This window comes from Electrophorus electricus, chromosome 23, assembly GCF_013358815.1.
Source record: "Electrophorus electricus isolate fEleEle1 chromosome 23, fEleEle1.pri, whole genome shotgun sequence".
NCBI lineage: Eukaryota > Metazoa > Chordata > Actinopteri > Gymnotiformes > Gymnotidae > Electrophorus > Electrophorus electricus.
Genome location: NC_049557.1, coordinates 5,563,993 through 5,569,992, shown reverse-complemented (window position 1 = coordinate 5,569,992; position 6,000 = coordinate 5,563,993). Strand labels below are relative to the sequence as shown.

Here is a 6,000-nt window from a genome sequence, read left to right as displayed (position 1 = left end):
GAGGGCCAAAGGAGGTCCAATGCGCTACTGGATGGGTACTCTTCTAAAGTGGCTGCTCAGTGTAGATGTATATTCTGAGAGGTCCCTAATTTTTAAAAAATTTTTAAGTTATATTGTCCCATTATGTAAATACCATTGTACCTATTATGGTGATTTGCAAAAAAGTAAATAAATAATTAAAAATAAATGTTGATAGCTATGAGTTCAGATCTCACCATGATGAAAGAAATTTGTCATAAACATAGACTAAAACTGAAATGAAATTTGACATGGAAGAATTAGAGGTAATTAAATAGACAAATAAGTATATTAAAGAAAGCACAACAAATTTAAATATCATAGAATTGGTAGAGAAGAGGAACTGCCAGAAGACATTTCTGCTTGAAGAAAGCTCTTTATTGTAACTACACAATCTTCTCCACAGATTGTACACAGCCAATCAGGAACTGCACTACTGTGGGAAATAGTGGTGGATAAATATAAGACATTCACCACAGACAGTAACACATTCCTACATTTGTTAAACTAAAAATACACAACTAGGCTAAACTAAGACATGCACACATGCCAACCATAAACAGCTCTTTAGAACACTGAACTAACTAAAGTTCTGTGGGAAGGTACACAGCATTCTGGGAGTCCTCACCATCCTTCTGATTTCGCCACTCACTAAATATAGTGGCTGATGCCACAGTATTGAAAGTGCTGTGGGTAAAATGAAAGAACGAATGAGGAAGTTGAGAAGTTGGCAAGAAAAACAAAAAACAAATGAAAACTTAATATAAAATTAAACCAAAGCAACAGTGAAAGATAATTCATATGTACATTATAAGGTGTTTCAGCCAAATCTATTGCCCACATGTGTATTAAGTCACATGACATTGCGATCTCTATGAGACACTGTGAGCGGAATGGGTCGTATGGAAGAGCTGAGTGACTTTAAAAGTAGCACTGTTGTAGGATTTCTCCTGTTACTGCTCCTATTATACATTATTGTGTAGCAGAGGTATAGCCACAGTTTGGGCCACAGGACTGGGGGTTTGGGAGGTCCAGTTTCGATTGCTCTGTATTTACTGATGTTAATGCAGTTCCCTTCTGGCTGAGGCAAGGCGCTGGAAGAGATGGTGTCCAGGGTTAGAGGGGTCAGCTATAAGCTCACCAGCGCATTTCATGATCCTACTTTTGTTACTGTCTTCAAGAACTGGAAGGCTACATTAGTCGATCCTCTCTGCTGTCCTTATTATGTATTGGAGTTTGGCTCACTCAGTCATGTGAGGTAAACCATCCAAACTAGATCATTACTGATGAGATAAGGATGGCCTCGATAATCACTGTATAGAACTGGATCCTCAGGACCTGTGGAAGGGTTACATTATTTGTTAGCTGCCTCTCAAAGAGCATTCTTAGCTGTGTCATAGGTCTCCTGACTGGTATAAATCTAGGAGTGCTGTATTTCTAGAATTAGGTTCTTCAATCATCAGTTCAGGTTCCTGAGGTATCAGGTTGCCAGCAGGAATTTTGCTGATGCAGCATGACTATTTGGTATAAGCGGTATAGGCCTGTGGTAGAACTGTGAGGGCATGAGAATTGCTCCCTGGCACATATTAGGGCCCAATACCCACTGAAGGGTACGGCGTGTCTGAGTGTCATTCCTGACTGAGCTCATCCCTTCACTGCTATAGTCCCTTCATGTATTCCAGGATAATAATGCACCATGCCACAGAACACATATCATCAAACGCTTCCAGAAACACGACAGCAAGTTGTCATCACTTCAGCAGCTGGCATGAGATCCGGGGTATCATGCCTGGCGAGCCTCTTTGGAACAAGGGGAAAAAGATTGGTTGCAAGCTATCTGGTCTACAGCTATGGTGCAACATAGTCATTTGTGTGTGGTACACAGTGCATGGTACAGAATGCATGCCCAGGCGAATTCATGCTGTTCTAAAGGCCAAAGATGGCACGGCACACTAGCAACTGGTATACACGGGCAATACACTGCGTTTATTGGCTTACGTTGCTTTGATTTTGATTCCGATATATGGATACTGCATGGATAGACCCACATAACCATCCAGTCCTTTTTTACACTTTGTTAATGATCTGATGTAATGATCTGTTCATTCTAGCCTGCGGTGTATGTAGGGTGAGCACTGCGCAGACAAATGTGTGTTACTTATCCCAAGTGCATTCTCCTTCCCTCTCTATTCTTTAGGAGAGTCCTAGGTTTCATAGCCTTCACACATTCCTCCCATGTTTCAGAGAAAATGTTCCATTTTCAGAATTGTCAGCTACAGGTGATGAGAATCACTGTTAGAGAAAGACCCTTTACTTTCAGTGTCATAACTGATACACCGGATTGGTGATCCATTTGATCTGTTTTGGCTGTTTCTTTGATCACTTAGATGTAGTCGTACTCTCTGAAAACAGCATCTGGGAGCTTTAAAGGAAGACCAAAGTGATGTGAACAATCTCTAAAACCCTAAACTTCAAAAACTCCTAAAAAAAGAGAGAACAAGGTACATATAAAGCACATGATTTATTCATGCACACCTTCAGTTTGACTGTGTTGTTCTGCTTTTAGCCCTTGTTAATGCTAATAACACAAACACACATACACGTGGAAAGCCATAAAAGCTCCGCTGCCTATGGGCTTCAGTTTCTTACAGGACATGAAAGGCCGAGCCTGACCCAAGAACCGCGCACCTATGCTGAGAAAAGGTCAGACACGCGCTCCGCAGCAGATCACGGAGGATAAAAAGTCACGCGGCTTGTGCTCTGGCGTGTGATCTACTCCCCTTTCACTCAGTTTCTCTCTCTCTCTCTGAAAAAACAACATCAACAACATTGCATAACATTTCATGTACGGACAAAAACACTGTTTCACACAATTAATCTCTTCCGATGGAGATGTGATGAGAGACTGAGACATGGAGAGGCCTAGACAGACATGAGATGTGGCTGTATGTCACTGATACATTCTCGGGTAAGCACGTCAACAGACACGTATGCGCAGCTAACCAGACACTTTGCCAGTCTCGATGGGAGGCCTCCATCCCCCTTTCTTTGTGCTTGTCCCTCCTCTTTCTCTCAGAGTTCTGCTCTTTTCAGTCCGCTTTCTCCCAATCGTACCCAGATGGTCACATGATATGGCATGTCACGTGACCATCTGCTCTGACCCGTCATGGGGAGGTCAGCGGCTCTGCCCTGGTTTACGTATATTAAGATACGTGTCATATTGTATCGTACACGGGGCTGGATAGTAATGGAATATATGTAACATAATCAGGATACAAAAAAGGAACTGGAATCCATTACAGTTACAGGAAAAAAGGGAGCAGTTTACTGTTTGGTGTTTTTTTTTTTTTTAGAAATTTCATTGCTAACGTAGCAAGGAATTCTTGCGCCTTTTGTCTTTTTTTTGGTTTGTTTTACACTTTTTGTTACACTTTTTTTTAATCAAGTAAATGGTTCCCCTGATGGTTGCACTGCAACAGCACTGAATGTAGCCTGCATTTATTTAAATGTTTTAAAGATGTGTCCTGGTTTCGGTTTCTACCCTATCTGCATTTGGGGTCTTTTTACATCATTCCTTTGCAATATTCAGAATGATCGGAATCAGATGGTGCATTTGTGAGATTTGTGATATGCTTTGCTTTCAACACACATGATGCAGATTGAGGGCTAATAGCTTTGTTGATGGTCACCATGAGATTTGTTTCATATGGACACAAAATTTGTTTATTGTGAAAACGATTTCTTTATCATGAATGTGGTATTTGTTTCACTGACTGCATACACGTTATGTAAAGTTATTTCGATTACACACATTTCCTCGTGTGTTTAGTTGACAGTGATCACATGTTGAACACGAACTCCTATTGCCGAAGGATGTTTTTAAATCATATACACCAGCAAAGCTTCTCCGGTTCAGTATGAAGACGTTTGTGCTTATTGACCGATGCCAAAACATTCCATACCGATATGGAATGCTTACACTAGTAGAGCCTACCGAGTTAACATGAGCAATGCTGCATCTTCTGAGAATTTCTGGAGAAGGAACAGATTGTTTATATGAATGACCTTTACACATCTCCTGAATTGGTTATAAGCCCGCACAGGATACAGGATCTTGTGGGAGCTTGTTGATGGCCAAACTGCCCGGCACTGTAATGGACCAGTTTTCTGAAACTATTTGACAGTTAAAAACTAATCCAAAAGTAACAGAAAGGAATCTTGATCTTACTTTAATATAGAAATACTATAGTAATTATAGCAATATGGTATTATTTATTATAGCAAGAATAGGTTCAAGATATGTTTTCAATAGGTAATCAGTAATCTATAACCAAATATTTTTAGAGTAACCTTCCCAACCCTGTTTGCACCTCACAAAGTACTCGCAATCCAAAATATTCACACATACAGTTAAATCATTAACTCAGTTAGATGTACAGTTTAAACCATTTGTAGCTCTAGTTCCCCTTTAAGGATAAATACAGATAACAACTCACCTAGTTTCAAGCTACTATTCATAGTATCATAAGACACAGTGGCATCACATCAGGACATTTGGAGATATGGCTTCACTGTGTCCTGGGCCTCAGAAGGATCATTTGTACCACAGAAAGAATTTTTAAAAAGATATTTAGCCAATGTGTGTGTTTTGTCTAAAGTGGGGTGCCCTAGTCACATGCCAGCCTCTCAGCTGCAGAAAGGGAGAGAGAGAGAGAGAGAGAGAGAGAGAGAGAGAGAGAGAGAGAGAGAGAGAGAGAGAGGCAGGTGGGGTGGGGGGGAGAGAGTGAGAAAGAAAGAAAGAAAGAGAGATGTCTTGTTTTCCTTGATGCATGATAATAGTCATGGTGATAGTTTTAGGCATGCTTCTTGAAGAATGCTGTTTGTTATGCATCTGTAGTAAAGGTGTGATGTTACTATTGGCTGTGTATGTGTCCGTTTGAATCCATATCATTTGCATGAATGTAGTCTCAAGCACACCCTGCCATGAAGTGTTTACAGTCATTAGATTACAGGGATTAGGTGCATAGAACGGATCAGTGAACAGCTACACTGACCTTTGCTCTGAGCAACACAAGACCAAAATCCACAGAAAGACATTCAACCACAACAACAATAACCATTTATTGCAGAAGGGTCTGTTACAGTCGGCCCTGTTCCAGACAGATGACAGTAATCTGGCCATGCTTCATAGTCTAGCCCTGCAGTGTGTGTGTGAGAGAGAGAGAGAGAGAGAGAGAGAGAGAGAGAGAGAGAGAGAGAGAGAGAGAGAGAGAGAGACAAAAGGCTGAGTTTCAGAAAGTTTAGAACAAAACAGACATCCATACATTCCCATTTCAAATGGTATGCAGAAGCATCTTATGTTACTGTGTCTACATGGCTTTATTATTTAACCTGTGCAGTAATTTGGTTTTAGTCGTTGCATGGAACTCCCACGGGTATTTAGATTGGGACAGAATATTGTGTTTCAAAGCTTTAGGAACAGAGAGGTGCAGAAAGAAAGAAATTATCTACCGCTTGGTGTTGTTGCTTGTTTTGCTCGGGGATATTAGTGGATAAATCTCTCGCCAAAGGAGCAGATTGCCTATAGTTTTACATTCCACCCCACCAATTCATTGTGATAAAAACAATATGGATGGAGGACGAGGGTTGGGGGTGGAGGATGGGGGTGGAGGGTGGAGGATGGAGTGGGGGTTGGAGGATGAGGGTGGAGGGTGGAGTCGGGGTTGGAGGTGCAAGGTATATATGTCATACAGTTGTTCATGAGCTTTGATTTTTATGAGGCAGATTTAACATTTTAACATTTTAATTTATGGTCAGAGGTCATTTTAAGTTACGGCATTTTTGTACATTGCTAGACAAAATTATCTATTGGAAAAGAGTTTACTCATTTATTTGAAACTAATTTGAAATTCCATTGCTTCAACATTGGGTGAGACAGACTGGCTTGCAAGGGCAACAAAATGGCATACACACGGCCAGGTA

At 40.8% G+C, this 6,000-nt stretch overlaps 1 long non-coding RNA gene across 2 annotated transcripts in view; it reads right to left on the bottom strand.

Annotated features, from left to right (window-relative positions):
* Positions 1-399: 399 nt before the first annotated feature.
* Positions 400-6,000, bottom strand: part of LOC113572070 — an 18,695-nt gene continuing 13,094 nt past the window's right edge. The window contains exon 5 of one of the 2 annotated variants that reach the window (XR_004775549.1): positions 400-1,356. This is a non-coding gene — a long non-coding RNA (uncharacterized LOC113572070). Of the gene's footprint in view, positions 1,357-5,136; positions 5,217-6,000 lie in introns of those variants that run through there. The other variant, XR_003410063.2, reaches the window with a different exon arrangement.